Below are 18,879 nucleotides of genomic sequence, written 5' to 3' on the forward strand. Positions count from 1 at the left end.
CATGACGAAAGAGCCGCCGCACGACATATTTCGGTGTTAAACGGAAATGTCATCTTCTATATGTTCTCCGAGGGAGCCTCATAGGTTTCAAATGTAGCCAATGTGGTTCAAGAGTGGCCAATGTGATCACTTATTGATTTCGAGCGAATAACCATCTCTTTGGAGGGAAAACACATCGAAAGAGTCGCCGCTCGGCATATTTCGGTGTTAAAACGGAAATATTCCATTCTATATCCCATCTAATATCCCCCCCCCCCTACTTCCTTGGGGGCCCCTGGTAGACTCCAAGAGCGGCCAATGAGGTCAATTATCGATTTCAAGCGCATAATCATCTATTTTGTGGAAAATCATAACGAAAGAGCTGCCACACTGCATATTTTGGTGTTAAAACGGAACTGTCCTCTTTTACGGATTCCCCGAGGGCACCTCATAGGCTCCAAGAGTGGCCAATGTGATCACTTATCGATTTCAAGCGCATAATCATCTATTTTGTGGAAAATCATGATGAAAGAGCCGCAGCACCGCTTTTGGTGCCAGAACGGAAATGTCCTCTCCTACGGGTTCCCCGGGGGCACCTTGCATATACAAGGAGTGGCCAATGTGATCATTTATCGATTTCAAGCGCATGACCATCTGTTTGGTGGAAAATCATGATAAAAGAGCCGCCACACGACATATTTTGGTGTTAAAACGGAAATGTCCCCTTTTACGGGTTTCCCGAGGGCACCTCATAGGCTCCAAGAGTGGCCAATGTGGCCAATTATCGATTTCGAGCGCATTATCATCTATTTTGTGGAAAATCATGACGAATGAGCCACCGCACGGCATATTTTGGAGTTTAAACGGAAATATTCCTTTCTACGCGTTCCCCAAGGGCACTTCATAGGTTCCAAGAGTGGCCAATGTGGTCAATTATCGATTTCGAGCACATACTCATCTATTTTGTGGAAAATCATGACGAAAGAGCTACGGCACGGCATATTTTGGTGTTAAAACGAAAATGTCCCCTTTTACGGGTTCCACGGGGGCACCTCATAGGCTCCAAGAGTGGCCAATGTGGTCACTTAGCGATTCCAAGCGTATAATCATCTGTTTGGTGGAAAATCATGACAAAAGAGCCGCCGCAGGCATATTTTGGTGCTAAAACGGAAATGTCCCCTCCTGCGGGTTCCCCGGGGGCACCTTGCATGTACCAGGAGTGGCCACTTTCATCGAAAGCCCTCTTATGGACCATACATTACCGTTTTAAGAGAATCTATGAAGAATTAGCGATCAAATGGCATATATGGAGCGATTTTTATGTTCCCTTATATGACTGACAAGGTCCCCGTGGAAGTCGTTTCCTGGGGGCCATTAACTCCAGAATGAGCATTTGACCACATAGCCACAAAATTGATGAGTTTATCTTTCGTACGGTATATAAACTTTGCAATTCGGTTCTAATTTGACTGTTTTATAAGCATTTACATTATTTCTGGGTCAATATGACCCAACATTTTTTTTTTGTGTTTATTAAAGAGACTTTCAGCCTGAGGCTGGCTCTGCCGATGACCCCAACATGTTATTCGTAAGTTTTTCTATATCCGAAGAAGGGAAAAGTAGCTAATATGAAGAATAGATTAAATTTCCTTGAACAAACCACTTTCTTTTTAAAATCGTATCACTGCTGTTTCTTTGCGGTGTCGAAAGCCGTATTTCCGAAGTGATCCGCCTATACCACACATCTTCCTTCTTTGCTCTAATCCTCTGCATTCTACTAGTATGTGTTGTACTGTGAGCTGCACTCCGCAAAATGTGCATATCGGCGGTGCATTACGGTTCATCAAATGTGCGTGGGTAAGTCGTGTGTTCAATTCGGATACGTGAAGACACGTTGTTCGGAGGGAATTTCCGGTCCGGTATTTATATGTCGTTTGTTTGATTTTCGCAGCTGTGTTCTACTTTGGTACCATTCTTGTTCCCAAGCCTCCGAATCTTTTTTTATGGATCGTACGCATCTTGGGCTGGTATTGGGATGTCCTGTTGCGTAAGGTTACCTCAAATTCTGGCCTGGTCCGCTTTCTCGTTGCCATAACCCGGAGTGACCGGTATCCAAAAACGATGTCCTTGTTCGCGATGGTGGTTGATCGATGTATCCAAAGATGCTTTGATCGACCGCCGCATCAATGTAGCTGGCAGGCAACATTATTATAGCCTCACAGCCCGTGAAGTTTAGGAACGCTGTTTCTAAAGCAAAGGCTTCGGCTGAAGATACGCTGCATTGATCTGGAAGTCGAATGCCAGGTAGTCGCCGTACGACCACTCCCGCGCCGATTTGTACCTGAGCCATCAGTAAATATTTGGTCTGAGTACTATGCTCGCGATAAGTCTTGTACTTTGGCAGCACAATGCTTTTGTTCGTGCCAGCTTTGATACTGCTCCTGAGAGAACTGTCGATTTTGGGGATGCAGTGCACCATGATCTGTCCGTCGATCTGAGTGTTCTACAACGTTTGAAGAGCCCATGCAGTTGTTTCCAGAAGGAGTGATTTCGCCTTTTTATTATGGGATACTCAGCTACGTTTCTCCTTTTTCCAGTAATCGAACGGCTATTTGACATAGGCGCTGGATTAACGCAAGTCTTGAAAGGAAGACTTCCAGCTTCGGCAAACGGAGGGTAGAGGCTGGATGGAAATGCACCAGAGGCTTGTCGATGTACGCCGTTGTAGATGGGCAAAATTCTTCCATTGCTTCAGCGTTGTTGCTTGTTAGCTCAGGCCGAAGAAGATTGATATGATTAAGGAGAAACCTATCAAAGAATTTACTGCTCCTTTCAAGCGATGTCCGAGAATTGCATGATGTGAGTTTTTTCTGAGATTTGCTTTAGAGCGCGAAGTGCTTTGAAGTTGCTTAGAGTCAAGAAGGATTCCAAGCACTTTCAAACCACGTACCAAAGGAATAGGTACATTGCTAATTTTAATGGCTCTCCTTTTTGCGGTGTTTATGTTACAGACGTGTAGATGTTGGATTTTTCGGTGCGTGAGAAGCTCACCCGGTTGCCCAGTTTACAGCTGCGGAAACTGCGTAGGATCCGAATTGTTCCGTGGTTGTCCCTTTGACTATTATTATGACGTCATCAGCGTATAGTAAGATTTCTGCCCCATGGGATAACTTCTAGAATAGGTTGATAGCAACAATGAACAACGTCACAGAGAGGATGGAACTGAGGCACTCCATTCTCTGCTCGTCTCAGTGAAGAAAGAGAGCCATTGGGCTACTTGAAGTACCTTTCAGAGAGAAAGCAGGAGATGATGTTTAGTATCTGACCAGAGAGCGCCATTCCGTCAACGTGCGTAAAATAGAAGGCCAGTGCGTTGTGTCATACGCCTTCGAAATATCGAGAGAAATTATTTCTGTGTGTTCGTTCTCCTTAAGATTGATGATAGATTCTAACTTAGCGAAGGGTGTCGACGCCTTTTCCTGCGCGAAACGCGTGCTGACGCGGATCAAGTTTTCCAGTAGTCTCCAACTCTGTAACTAATCTTCGGTTGATCATTCTTTCGAAAATCTTTCCAAGACAGCTTAGAAGCGATATAGAACCGTGCGCTGGTCGTATCATCGGTGGCGACGGCGTGGTGGTCACTTTGCCCCGGCGGCGGCGGCGTCACGACTTTTATCGGCGGCGGCGGCGGCGGCGTGAACCGGCGTGGATGAAAAATAAATGGTTGAAAACACTTTTACCGCGGATGTTTGGATTAATGCGGTTTCATTCACACGGTAGGAATCGTTTACGGGGATGCGTTCCATATAAAAAAATGTTCAGTTCAAAATTCAAAAATCCATGTAAAAAGTTTTATGATTCTCGACGAATCATGCAAAATGGAGCAACTCTGCAAAAATTTTGTATGGGTTTTTGAACACGGCCTGTAAAAAAATCCGTGTAAAACAGAATCGGTGTACCTGATAAGGGTATGCGATAACTCACTTTTTCCTAACGAAACGAAACGAAACGAAATTTAAAATGTCTATGTTGATTCGAAACGAAACAAACGAAATACAAATTTACTTTCGAGACTTCGAAACGATACGAAATCAGGGTCCATTTAATTCGAAATTTTCGAAACGAAACGAAATTTAATTTTTTCCGCGGAATTTTTATTAAATTGGTTTTATATTTTTGGAATTTCGATTTCGCTTTTCAAAGTCAAATAACTGTTTTGCGACAATAGAGTTATAAAAGAGAAGAAGTAGTCTGTGATAAATCGCCTCGTTCCGTTTGTATACCATTATGATAAAGCAATACCCAGCATTTGTGCGCTTTCAAGAATACATCGTGGAGCGTGTGCTCCTGAATCTGTTCAGTTTTATGACAACTGAAATTAGAAAATGAATGCATAGATTTTATTTGTTATCCAGTGGGATACTCCGCCTTGCGTATACGCAGATAGTGAATTGATAATAGCATACATTTGCTCACTAGAAGAATCATGTGAACTTTATAAATGACAAAAATATGTATTTCAGATTGTATTTCACAAATGTGTCCGCAAAGTTTTACGGTAGCAGTTTGCCAGATATGAAATATTTTTTTCTTTTCCTACAAAAGTTGTATCATAGCTTTATTGACGCTAAAGGTCGTAATCGAGAAAACTAACCATCCAAAAAAGAACTGGGTGATTCTCGTGGATAAAAAGTTATTCACTTGCTTCGAGTTTCCAATTCATGACCAATAATGATGCTGGTCATGCTTACAGTCAATTTATCCCTTAGCGAACAGGAAAAAATCCATATCGTTACATTTACAAACAGATAAGAAACTTTTCGTTATCTTTTAGATAATTCTAACAAAATACTGTAATAAAATAATGAACCAGATATGGGTCAGATCAGTATAACTTTGTCAAAGATGCAAAGTCGTGTCGTGGATTCCAAGGGCCCTTTGAAATAATTTTCAGATCCTCTTATTAATAACCGATTTCTTCACCTCCACTTCCCTCAAACCAGGTTTAGGACATGGTAAGCACCGCTTAAGAGAAGAGCGCTAGGGTAAATTGACTGAGATCAAAATACTGGACGTTTTATAGAAGAAAACAAATACGTATTTGTCGACTCGAACGGGGTTATGTAGTAAGATCTCAAATCCATAATACAAAGGCGTAGTATTGCAATCCGGAGATGGCGAGTTTGATTCTGGTCTGGTCTAGGATGTTTTCGGGTTGGAAACTTTTGACACCTTGAACATAGTGTATCCATTTTCGCACAATCGGATACAGAAAAATTTTTAATAACTGAAAGTAGCTAATACTGTTGAAAAGCAGAAAATCTACTTTATATTTAGATGTACCCATAACGCTCGAGTAGGGCTATATTTTTGTTCAAGGGTACATTGCTCTAAATATAACATCTGAGGCTGAGAGTGAAAATTTCCAAATGTCACGTGTCATTTGACATAATGTATTTGAATGACATTTTCCCTACGTCCCAGATTACATATTTACAGTAATGCCTTATTAGACAAAGTTGGACATTTAGGGCTATAAGTTCAAATACCTCAGGAACCGAATAAGCTATCGAACAAGTTCTGAGAAATTATACAAACGGATGCAAATGACAGTTTAAACACGTGTAGAACTTGAAGAAGAAGAAGTAGGTTAGAAAAATTGTATGATAAAAGTTTTGAAAATAGTTTTATGATTTAGGTCTGCGCAGCCAAATTTTTGATAATATAAAGTATGGATAAGTTTAATTTTTTCGAAATTTGCGGAATTCCGTAAAATTTCGTTAGAAGCTGGTTTTTGTAGCGAAATTTTTGTAATTTTACGAATCGAGAGAAATGAAGAAATCACATTTCGCCTTGCTCAATTCCGCGAATTTCGTTTCGAACCACCTAAAACGAAATTTTTCGAAATAAGCATATGCTTAGTACCTGATTTCAAAATGTTATTTGAATTACACTATTTTGTTACTCTTTGATTTTGATCAATCAAATTTTAACAATAAATCCTGCTTCACTTTTCGTGACCCCTAATGTTAGAATTAGATTTCTGATTAGAAAAATTGGTAATAACTTTTTCAAAAGTTATTTCCAATTTAGGTTTTAGTACACTTTAGTCGTTTTGATCTCAAAATAACAAAGTTTCAGAAATCTAATATTTTCCTGAAATTTGCCTAAATAAAAAAGCTCTTGGTGGAGTTTCGAAGGAATTTCTGGAGGTAACTATGATTTTTTAAATTCCTACAGGCATTTCTCAGTAAATTCATTAAGAATTCCTTCGTAAAATCCTATGACAATGTCTGCAGAATTTTTCTATTTTAGAAAGAATAAACCATTCGTTCTCTTTGGAAATTCCTTTAGTAAAACATAAAATATTCCTGCAGGAATTCATTCGAAATTTATCAAAGAATGAACTATTTTCTGATGGAATTAAGAGAATTTTCTAAAGGACTTTCCGAGAAAATTTCTGAAGGAGTTGAAAGTAGTAGGAACCAAGAAAAATTTTGAAATCCCCACAGATATTGCAAAGGAATTCCTAAGTATTTCCAAATGATCAGCGGCTGCTTCGCATCTTTCTGATTGCACACAGAGCCAACGTCCTGTTCCAGGTTCTCTGCAAGTTCTTTTTGGTCTCTCTTCCTGAATACGCACTATGTCGAACACTGTAATCTTATTTTATCAACCTGCCTATGTTTGCATTTTTGTATACTTGGTTTAACTCGTGGTTCATTCATTCATCTGCTCCATTTACCATTTTCCACCACGCTGCCAAGTATTGAGCACGTATTTTCATCTCAAACACTTTGAGAATTTGATAATCTGCATTTTAACGTCATGATTCATGGCGTACAGGACGGTGGACGAATCGACGATGTGTACAGAGTAGTTTTGTCAGTGTCTGTAGGTAGCATGAAGTTACAAAGAATTTTTGAGGAATTTTCAAAGGATTTCCTGAGAAATTCTCTATTAAATTGCTTAAAGAGTTTAAGAAGAAATCCTAGAGGAATTACTAAAAAATTTCGAGGGAATATCAAATTGATTTTCAAAGAAATTCCAAAAGTTCGAAGTGACAGAAATTTCCGAAGTAATCCGTTAATAAATTTCTTAAGGAGTTTTAGAGATTTGGAATTTTAAACAATTTCCTAGGAACCCCTAAAACATTCTCTGTAGATATTTCAAAAAGAAGGATTTTCAGAAGGATATCCGAAATTCTGAACTAAGTCTTGACGGAATGTCCAGGAATTTCTGAGATATCTAAGACGTCAGAAGTTTCTTCAAGAATTACTTTGAAAAAAAACCCAAGAGGACTACGGATATTCCTTCAGGAACTTGTTCAGGAATTCTAAAAATTTCGTCTCTAGAACTTTCAAGGAATTCCAAAAGAGTCTTAGAAGAATTTCTTGAGGAAAACTCTAACGAGCCCTCCGTGAATGAAATCGTCTGCGATTTGAAAGGAATGCATCACGCTTGAATTTTTCATGCTAAAACGCATTTACACCATTTGCTGAAAAATCATTTTGGTTTAAAACGTATTTGAAATCAATTTGGGGCAATTTATTCTATACTTGGAAGAGTGTCATATAGTTTATGCAACACGCTTGATTTGAATCCTATCTGAGTTTTGAGATTTTGAGTTTTACCAACATTGAATACAGCAGCTTTGTGCGAAGTTCACTTGTTTGATTTTTTTTCGATTCTGTTTTTTGCAAGACTTTACCGAAATTACTCTCGAATCTCTTATGGATTTCACTGAAGTAATAGTCTGAACTACGGCTTAAAACATCATGATTTTAACAGCAAATTCTTCTGTGTTGAGCACGAAAACTCTCCAAAGTATTCTATAAAAAATTTCGAAAAAAAATTCAAAATTTCCGCTTGGATTACATTGATTACATTGCAGATTCTACTAAAATATATTTTGATTTTCGGCAGAACTTCTTTAGAAACTACAAGTGATTCTTTAATTTATCGGGAATTATATCGCATTCGACGAAAATTATTTACAATTTACAAAGCAAGCATTTTGGAATATCCAAGAAGAAGTCTTTGGAAATTCCAGAAGACATTCTTTGAACTTGTAAGGAATCTCGAAATTTCCGTAAGAAATTCTTCGATTTCCTGAAGACTTCCAGTCCCCGGAAATTTTTCTAATTCTGAAATTCTTGGAATTTTTGAGGAATCTTTTGACATACATATAAGCGAAATTCTTCGAAATTAAACGGCAATTTCTTCAGCAGTTCTAATGAAAATTCTTTGTAATTATCGATGAAAAAGAAATTTTGAAAACTTTCACGAGAAATGATTTGAATTTCCCACAAAACTCTGAGTTTTCATAAAAAAATATTGCAATTTTGTAAGAAAGCATTAGTAATTTTCATGAAAATTTATTCTATTTTTAAAAATTCACCACAAATTCAACTAAAATCCTCCATAATTTCCACCGAAAATTATCTGGGAAACTCTTTGAATGTCCATAGGATTTTTTAAATTTCTTCAGGAAATCGCTCCTTACTTTGCAAGAGCAATGTCAAAATATCGTAGAAACCTTTAGCATGGTTTCAACGGGAAATAATTCAAAATTTTAACGGAAAATTACTCGACATTTTAAGGAAAAGTTTTGGAATTTAGAAAAATTTCGAGATTTCAACGGAATGGAATTTTGAAGAAAATATCGGAATTATCACGGAGAGTTCTTTAAGATTACCTGGAAACTTTAAGTTATCAATCGGAAATTCTACGGAATTTCTACGACAAACTTTTTGAAAGACTTGAGTTCTCGAATTTCAATGAAAATTCTTGTTCTAACAATTAGAACCGCATGAAGGATTATAATTCAGATGCGTGACAGATTTTAGCAGTAGCGCGTTTATGCAAGTGTCGGTGGCGGTAGCGCACACTCTAGGGGAATCAAATCCAAAAGAAATTAAATTAATTGGCTTCAAGATTTGTCACTAGCTATGGACAGAGGATTGAATTTGATTTTCTGATATTGAGTTGGATTTTATTCAGTTCAGGATTACTGTAGTGTTTACAATGGATTTGAAAATGGATTTGTATATCAGAATTGTGAAAATGTGGTTGATTTCAATGTTCCAATCACTTATGACATTAATGTTGAATTATTAAATTTGAAAAGTCTACGACTACAAGGGATGAGGAAGGGTTTTGGAAAAGTCTGTAGGGGAAATGGGGTGGTGAAAATGTGAAAATTCGGCCTACGTGGTTTGTGGGAAGTTGTTTAGAAATATTTCGAAATCTCTTAAAGTAGTTCAAACGAGAATTATTTTTAAAAATCACAGTTCTTAAAAATGCCTTCGAAATATATTTGAAATTTCTGCACAAACCTCCAGGAATTTCTTCAAAAACTTCTCCAAAATTCATTTAAGAGCTCCTCCAAAAATTTCCTTGAATAATCTGAAAAGGTCCACCAAGAGTTCCTTTGGATATTTCACCAGGGATTTATTTAAAAGCTGAAAAGCCTCCCGGATTCCTTCTTAGATTTCTTCCAGGAAATTCATTGAAAATTAATTAGATAATCAAATAGTTTTCGGTGGAGTTGTAATTGAATTTTGATAAAATAAAACAAATAAATTAAACAACTAACAATGAAAAACGAAGGTATTGATGAAAGAATTTTGTAAAGAACCCATGAAGGATTCGATGGAATTCCTGCAGGAAGTTCTGGAAGAATTCTCGAAGAATGTTTTAAAGGATTATTAGTTGCACTTACTTAGTTAAGATTGTAAAATCGTTTGGATGGAGTAAAATCAAAGAGCAGAGTTTTTGCACAGAGTAGCAACACCTACAGATTTAGGTGCCTGAATGAGGCTTTGGCTTAGACGAATTCCAAAGACCATTTCAACATTTTTGTATTATTCTACTTAGTAGATTCTACTAGATACAGCCTAATTCAAATTCATAACTAATCAACCAACCAATTCATTATCCAATATGGTCACCACACTGTCTTAGAGGCACCATCACTTGAGGTAGATTTAAAATTGAATTCTGACGAGTTCTACCTCAACAAAATTCTAACAACTAACTAACAACAAAAATCAAAACACGAGTTTAGTACTTGTGTCATCTCAATTTCTAATCTCGACCGACTCTATTTTATGAAGACTCAGATACAGGGTGTAAAACCGAAATTTCCAAATTGAGACCGTCACGAAATTAGGATAGATTTCAAACGCTAATAGCGTCTTATCTTTCGATGGATTTTCATCTTATCAATCGATTCAGAAACTCTCCAGCAATTTGCTCATTATATTGATACTATTGATTATCAACGTTAAACTATTGAAAATGTTGTTTCTTTCCAAACCGGTGAAAAATTCAATTCCGTTCATAAATCCCTCAACACGGACATCAGATTAGTAAGGTACGGGCCTTTTGATCCACTGCTTCGTTTTCCTGTGTATAAAAGCCCGTGTTTCGCGTGCGCGCGTCATTTTCATTCTGGATGTCACAGCGAGGACCAGGGCGTCCAGAAGCGTCCCAGGCGAACGCAGCTGTCTCAGCGGTGTGGTGGTGCGGATGAAATTTTTCGGTCGGTGGTGGTGGCGGTCGGAAGCAGCAGCACATCATTTTCATCCGTGTCCCATCTTCGGCGGATCTGGCAATCGACGGCGTCGTTGAGTCGAATCATCGGATGAGGGTCGCGCAGCCCAGTGGTGCTGTTAATAAGGCACAAAAGTAATTAATCGGTTCTTTTCAGGACACATCATTATATTTGGGAGGAAGGTTAAGTTGAAATAATTTTCCTAAAGTGCAAGTGCAATTCTTCGGTGAAATTTTCAGCGTAATCTGGAGTTATATGAATTTAGTGATGAGAATGTTTATTAGACGAACTTTCTTCTAGAAAGCTAAATTTTTGGCATCGGTAGGGAATCAGCATTAGTGCGGTCCGAGCATAGGTGTCATCGGAAGATTGGTACAGCAATTTATTCACTAATGGCGTTTGTAACGATTTGGATGTTGTCGGCAAAACATGAAATTTTCCCGCGAGACTCTTTTTGTATTGACGTAAACTACGTCTAAGGGAAGCCTCGGATACAGGGTGCAAATGAAAATTCTAATTGACCGTCAGAAATCATGTAAGATTTCAAACGGTATAGCGTTTTATCTTTCGATGGATTTTCGACATTTGCTTATCAATCGATTCGGAAATTTCCAGCAATTTTATAATTCTATTGATACTATTGATTATCAACGTTAAACTATTGAAAATGTTGTTTCTTTCAAACCGGGTGAAAAATTCAATCCTGTCATAAATCCCAAACGGACATCAGATTGCAGTAACGTACGGGCCTTTTGATCCACTGCTTCGTTTTCCCTGTATAAAAGCCCCACGTTTCGCGTGCGAGCGTCATTTTCATTCTGCATGTCACGGAGAACGGACAATTTCGTTCGCACGGGAGGGCTTGTTGATTGAGATTTATGAGTGATGATGCGGATGAAATTTTTCGTCGTGCTGTTGATGAGGACATAAAAGGAAATGAATCGGTTCTTTTCAGGACCACCATTAGTTTGGGAGGAAGTTGTTGAAATAATTTTTGACGTAAACTACGTCTAAAGGGAAGAACAGGTGTAAAACGGAAATTTCCAAATTCGAGAGCGTCGCGAAATTGATAGATTTCAAACGCTAATAGCGTCTTTATCTTTCGATGGATTTTTAATCACTTACCTGAAGTGCGAATGATGGATTGAATCTTATGAATTTTTGCGTTAATGCTGCGATTTATTGCAACAATCTCATGATATTCTCAGTCAAACCAAATTCTCCAATGAAAAATTTAATGCCCTGAAAAGGACAGATTTCAGATCAGTGATTTCCAATCACCAACACAACAGCAACCATTCGATAGTAAGAATATCACAAGAGTATTTCACTCAAATGCAGATGCTGGCTCTATGGTTTTACGCTACACTGCAACAGATTGCCATCGTTAGATTCTCTGTCGCAAATCCTGTTCGAGCGCTATTACGCCATCGGTGGAACGAAGAGTGCGTCAGAAGGAGAAGCTGCAAAATGTATGCATGATGGAAATTAAACCTAAACCAAGTAGCAATCTATCTAAAATAATAATCTTAGAAATTTCACTGGTATTGATGCTATATCGAATAAATTTTTGTAGCGTTCCTAACGCATATCGTGATTCCGCCACAGACGGAAACTATCAGCCATCACCAAGCGATTAATATGAATTTGATCAAAATTCGTCTCGCCTCAAATTATGCCTTAAGAGCTGCTTTCACTTATGACACTTCAGACGCAACCGTTGCAGAAATAACACCACCATAGCGCCATCGTAGAGGCACGCAAGAAAATTCCATTGAGTGCTGTTGAGCTGACGACGACGACGCGCGCGCGACCCCCACCATCGCCGGGAATAAAATTTTCTAGGAGCTCCGCCGATGCCGAAGGTGGTACCACGGTCTGCTCTCCGCGACATCTCGAACGAATTGGCTCGCGCGCGCAGAAGAGCTCTTGTAATTAATAAAGTTGAATCGTAGCCACGCCCCTTTGGTGAGTGTGACAGCACAATATTTGCAGTCATACCGGACAACAAAGAGGAGGGACATGAGCCATCTTTATTGGTTATAAGAAAACTGTTTCACCCGCGCGCTGGCGCAATCAGCTTCATTCCAGTTCAAGACAGCGAGCACGGTCGTGTTTTTTGCTCGCGCATTTTTGACGTAAACTACGTCTAAGGGAAAGACTCAGATAGGGTTTAAAACCGAAATTTCCAAATTCGAAACCGTCACGAAATTAGGATAGGGTAAAACACCCAATAGTGGAGGAACCAAGCACGTCCTATCACTATTTGTTGGTTCACACCAAGTCCATACTTCATTCCACTTACCTCGAGTTTGTATATGAAAGGTTATTTATTATATTTATCCAAAACTGAGCTAATTGCAGCAACACCATCATTGTTTCCTAAAATGGTACCTCCAATTATTGGTAGTGTCCAATAGTTGTGGTAATTTTAATTAGTTCCAAAGTTGCGAACTCATTGTTTTCATGGGACCTGCAACTATGGAACACTACCGCAACTATTGGTGCAAGGCTGAGAAAAATTTAAGGTATTTAAATGATACTTTACCGATTTACGGGAAATCCATGACTGTTTTCTCTATTTCGTCATTGACATCAACAAATTGGTAGACTAGATGGGTTGCTGCGTTTGAGACGTAAATTTTGTAAAAATAGCACACCGCAACTATAGGAACACCCACGACTATTGGAACTTTTACCCTAGATTTCCGCTAATAGCGTCTTTATCTTTCGATGGATTTTCGAGATTTGCTCATCAATAGATCTGAAACTCTCAGAATTTTCCAATTCTACTGATACTATAGGATTAACTTTAAACCATTGAAATGTTATTTCCTTCCAAACCGGGTGAAAAATCCAATCCGTTCATAAACCTCAACACGGACATCGATTGCATAGTAAGGCAGCCTTTGATCCACCGCTTCGTTTTTCCTGTGTAAAAAGCCCCATGTCCGGTTCGCGCGTCATTTTGTTCTGATGTCACGGAGACGGACCAGCGCGGTTCCAGCATAACGCCTGTGGTTTGGTCTGTTGTGGTAAAACTCCTGGACGATTCAAATCGCCAACTCACCACCTAAAACTCATGGATGAGTTGAATCATCGTCGTTTTCTCTGTGTATGTAGAATCACGAGCGCGCGTCAAACGGAGAAGCTGCAAAATGTATTCGCATGGATGGCTATCTACTTATAAGTCTCTTCTGAATCGGGATCTCGTGATTCACTACCGACGGAAAACAATCTGCCATCACCAAGCAATTAAGTTTACTTTGATCAAATTCATCTCGCCTCAAGTTGTGACTTGAGAGCTACTTCTGATGGTAGCTCAATTTGAATGAGCGAGAGTTTGTTCTATTATTGTCAGGGATTTTCTGTAACCATTTATGCTCAATTTGGCCAAAACATTCTTTGCATATCAAAGATTGGCCAAATTTCAAATTTGTCAACAAAACCCGCCGACAATAATAGAACAAAACCTGCCAGCCGTAATTCCCTACTTTACAAGAAAATTTAATCTGAGCGCTGTAATGTTAATGACGACGACGCGCGCTCCACACCATCGCCGGGAATAAAATTTCCGGTAGAGTCCGCCGATGCCGAAGGTGGTTCCACGGTTCACTCTGCGACATCTCGAACGAGAGTCGCGCGCGGGAGAGCTGCTTTCTGTAATCTAAAGTTGAACTGTAGCCACGCCCCTTTGGTGAGTGTTTGATGGTTAACATTTGCGCATACCGGACAAAAAAGAGGCGGGACCAATGAGCCATCTGTATTGATAAGAAAATCTGCTCTCCCCGCGCGTGGCATTTCATTAGAAATCAGGCGGTCCCATATCGGCGGAGTTGCTGAACAAATCAATCGGTTCTTCTCAGGGCACACCATCCTAAAGGAAGAGGTGAGGCGAATATTGTTCAAAGAGCAAATTAACCACTTGGCGACGCATGTTGCCATCCGAGCAGAATCACGAGTGCCCGGAGCAGTGCTACAAATGAATTCGTATGGATGGCATCAGTGGCAGCCAGGTGAAATTTTCTCAAGATCTTATTTGATTTTGTTGCAGCTTGGATTGGGAAGGCGGATTATTAAAATCAATCGAAAGATGGAGATGGAGACAGTTCAATCGAAATGCCGTCAGTAGCGAAATCACGAGTGCGCTTTGACGCGCGGTCTTTGTAAAAACATTGTGCGTCTTCAGTGATTTGACGGTAGGATCCTCATTTCAAAGTTTTAATGGTTCAATACAGTAAAAGTGATTAAACCTGATAAATTGATATTTAAATACCCAAGTTTAGTAAAGCTTATTTAGAATATTTTTCAAAAATACGAAAAAGAACAATGAATTGTAAACAAACAAAACTAAACTACTCATATTATACAAAACTCGAGAATTCAATAAATTTGTTAATTACATAAATATATTAGTTCCTCTTAAAATGAATTTCATAAGAAATCCAAGAGTAATTTTGTAATACTCATGGATAATGGCACTAGATTCTTCATTTCACCAAACTGTTTCAGATAGTTTACGTCGGGCGGTCGTCTTTGTACACAACCCTTATGATTTTTTTTTATTTATTTAAATCAAAAAATTTCTTGTTTTAAGATTTGTGCTATTAGGACAGTTATTTATAAGGAAACGATTTAGCAAATAATTAAATCCCAACTGGTAATGCTTTACGATTTTTTGTTCCGATTTCGAGTAAGTAATTTATATTTTGAAATCAATTTCTGAATAAATGAAAAAACACTTGCTGAGCATCAGACTAGATTAGCATTAGCATTGAGCACGCAAAAATTGTAGGTGGTAAGCCAAGACTATTGTATGGAGAGTAGATCACTTCATCCGTTACCACAGATATTGATTTGGGACTAACCACTACTCTTTGATGGAAGCAATGACTCTCCAATAGTCGAGATCTGTCCTGGCCACGTCCTTGGAATGCTGAGGAAGGATGGATGTTTAGTTGGACACCTACTAAGAAAGATGCAGAACTCTACGACCTCTCATAGGTGCCACGGAGGTTTTTAATTGTTATTGTGGAAGGTTATAACAGTAGGAATCGTTTCGGTAGAACGAGACACAGAAAGAATTAGAATAGAAATAAGAAGGAAAGGACGAGCCTGAATTGAACCCACGACCTCCTGCTTATAAGGCAGAAGGGTAGCCACGACCAGAGCAAAGCAAATACTGAGCAAAACATTACGAGCATCAGTTAAAAACGCTTTTTATTTTATTATTCACAGCTATTGAAACCTGGGGTGTTGTCGCCTGCTGCATACTATTTAGTTAACTTATTTAGTTAAAACGTCAGGTATTTTCAAACATTACGAAAATTCAATTTAATTGTCTTCTGAGAATATTCAAGAAGTATCGTTCAAATATCATTTATTAATTTCTTCGAAAAATACTCAGAAATTAGTTCGGAAAAACCAAGAAATACATTTGATAATACCTCCAGATATTCCTCCGAAAAGTTTCTTTTAAAAACCTTAGAAGATTATTTTAGAAATTCTTCCTAAAATTTTTTCAGAGATTCCATACAAAATTTCTCCGTAAATTCCTTAAGAATTTTCTACGGATTTTTAGAAAGTCCTTTACGAATTTCTTTCGGAAATTGCTAAAGGGATGCTTTCAGATTTTGTTCTACAATTCTTCCAATCTCCTTCGAGACTCCTTGAGGAATTCCTTTGATGTGAAATTCTCAAGGAATTCCTTAAAAACTCCATTTGTTCTTTTAAGAATTTCTTCGAATTTTTTGACAATTTCTTTAGAAATTCTTCCTTTGAAATTGTTTCGGCATTTATTTCAAGAATCACTGAAAAAGTTATTCTAGATTTCCATAAGAATTATTCAAAATTTGCCTGGAATTTCTTTCCATCTTCCAGCAATTCCTTTAAAACATTCTTCGGAATTCTTCCGGAACTTCCTGCAGGTGTCTTCGAAAATGCCTTCATTTTTCCTAAAGTATTTGTTTGTTTGTTGTTTTGGATTTTTTTTGAAAATTTTAGTAACTACATCGGAAACAGCTTCATTTTTTTAATAATAAAGGATCTCCTGAAGATCTTCCGAAAAAAAATCTGGAGAAATATCCGAAGGAGGTTTTACGAATAATCTTTTAAAGAAGTTCATGGAGGAATATCCGAATGAATTCCGAGCGGTATTTTTTATTATTGAGGAAATAAAATTCTGGAGGAGTGTCCAAAAAATTTTTGGAGGCGTTTTTAAAGAAATTTGTGTTGTTTAGTAAGGAATTTTCAAAAAACTTTTGAAGGAGAACCTGCATGGATTTTTGAAAATAATTCCTAAAGGAACTTCTAAAAGATTTTTGAAGGTAAAACTTTCCTAAGGAATTTCCAGAGGAATCGATAAGGTATTTTCTTAGGATTTTATGATGTTTCCGACGGAATTCTCAAAGGAAATTACGAAGAAAATCCTAATAAAATTTCAAGAAATGCTCATTGTTGTTTATGTAATTTCCTGTTTCTTCAAAAATTCCTTTGAATTTTTCCCAGTAATTTATTCGCAATTTCCGCCAGAGATTCCTTTGAAGATCTGTCCAGGAATTCCTTAGAAATTGCCTCTACAAAACTTCCGGATATTCCTTAAACTTACCTCAGGATTACGTCAGAATTTCCTCCACGTATTCCTTTGTTTAAGAAACCCTTAGGAAATTCGTTAAGGTTCTTTTGGAACTTCCTTTAAATTTTTAAGGAAATTGTTTAGAATTGCTTTCAAAATCCTTTCCGAATTCTTTCGTAATTTTAGAAATTCTTTCGGATATACCTTCCGAAAATCATACGCAAATTTTTTGAAATATCGACGGAAAATATTTTAGTATCTCTAAAATCCTTCAGAAATTCATTTACAGATTCCTTCGAGTCATTGAAAGTTTGCTTAGAATTTATTCGGAAATTAATACGGAGGATTATTTTAGGAATTTCTTCGGAATATTTTAGATAAAAAAATGGAAATTTTATAGAAATTCCTCTAAGGATTCCTTAGCAAGTTCTTTGACAACTTTTCCTGAAATTCTCATATGAATACTTTCAGAACTACCTTAAACATTCCTTGGGAATTTCTAGGGCAATCCTTTGAAAATCCTTTGCTAATTTCAGAAAGAAGGTCTTGGACATTTTCCTCAATAATTCCGTCACAACATTCTCCATTGCTTTTGATTTTTTTCGGGAATCTCTTCAGAAATTATTTCAAAGAAATATCTTCGAAAATTGCTTTTGAGAACCATTCGAAATACTTCTAGGAATTCCCTAGAACATTTTTTTCGAAATATACTGAAACGATTCTTTCTGATTTTTTTGGGAATTCTTCCTTGTAAACTATTTTTGAAGTCGGTTCTACTGGGAAAATTATAAAATACCTATACATATAATAAGCAGCCTGCTTGCCCAAACATTTGTTCCTTATGACGAATAAAGAGTCTACATTAAGAAAGTTTTTTATTTCCTTGGTGTGATTTATGGAAGTGAGTCGGGATCTATAGTGAGCTACAAGTTCAGAGTATTTCACTAAGTTCTTTCGAAAATTCATTAAAAAATTTTGCCAGAAATGTCTTTATAAACTCTTTTCGCTATTCTCTGGAGAGTCCTTTCTGAACCCCTTCGAATATTTTTTTCAATTTCTTCGGCATGTTTTAGGAATTTTCGAAACTATTTCATTCCTTAATAAATTTCCGAATGAAATCTGAAAGAATATTCCAGGTTTTACCTGTGGTTTTACTAAAGAAATTTCCAACGAGAACCTTAATGGAAAATGCCTCTATGAGCTTCCGCAGAATTTCTTACAGGGTTTTACAAAGGAATTTCTAATGAACCTTAGAAAAAATCGAGTTTCCTCCGAATCCTCAGGAACTCCACCAAGAACTTTTTTGGCATATTTTACCAACTTTTGAAGAAAATTTTCAATTTTATCATCACTGCCCCAGTCTTACTCAACCATTTTAGTTATGTTGATCATCTATTGGGATTGTATACAAGAACGCGAGGTGGAAGTAAACTGTCCATTGTGGTTGGCATTAGTGACTCCATCGTGAATGCCCTTCTAGGATCCAAGAGTCACAGCAGGTGAACGAAATAGCATCGCAAATTCTCTAAATATACTAGATATTCAGCCGCTCAAACATTGCCCAATTGTATATGTAACTCAAAGAAAGTAGATATATTGAGAAGTGAATCGACTGGAGTTTATCAAAATCCTGAATTGGAAAACTTTTGGAAAAAATATTAACAAATTAGTCCTATGACACCGAAGTCTAGTTCTCAATACTGCTCAAGGTTACGAAAAGTGAAGCAGGAGTCGTTCTTAGCAATGTAACTGAACGAAGTACAATGAT

This window comes from Armigeres subalbatus, unplaced genomic scaffold (genome assembly GCF_024139115.2).
Source record: "Armigeres subalbatus isolate Guangzhou_Male unplaced genomic scaffold, GZ_Asu_2 Contig505, whole genome shotgun sequence".
Taxonomy (NCBI): domain Eukaryota; kingdom Metazoa; phylum Arthropoda; class Insecta; order Diptera; family Culicidae; genus Armigeres; species Armigeres subalbatus.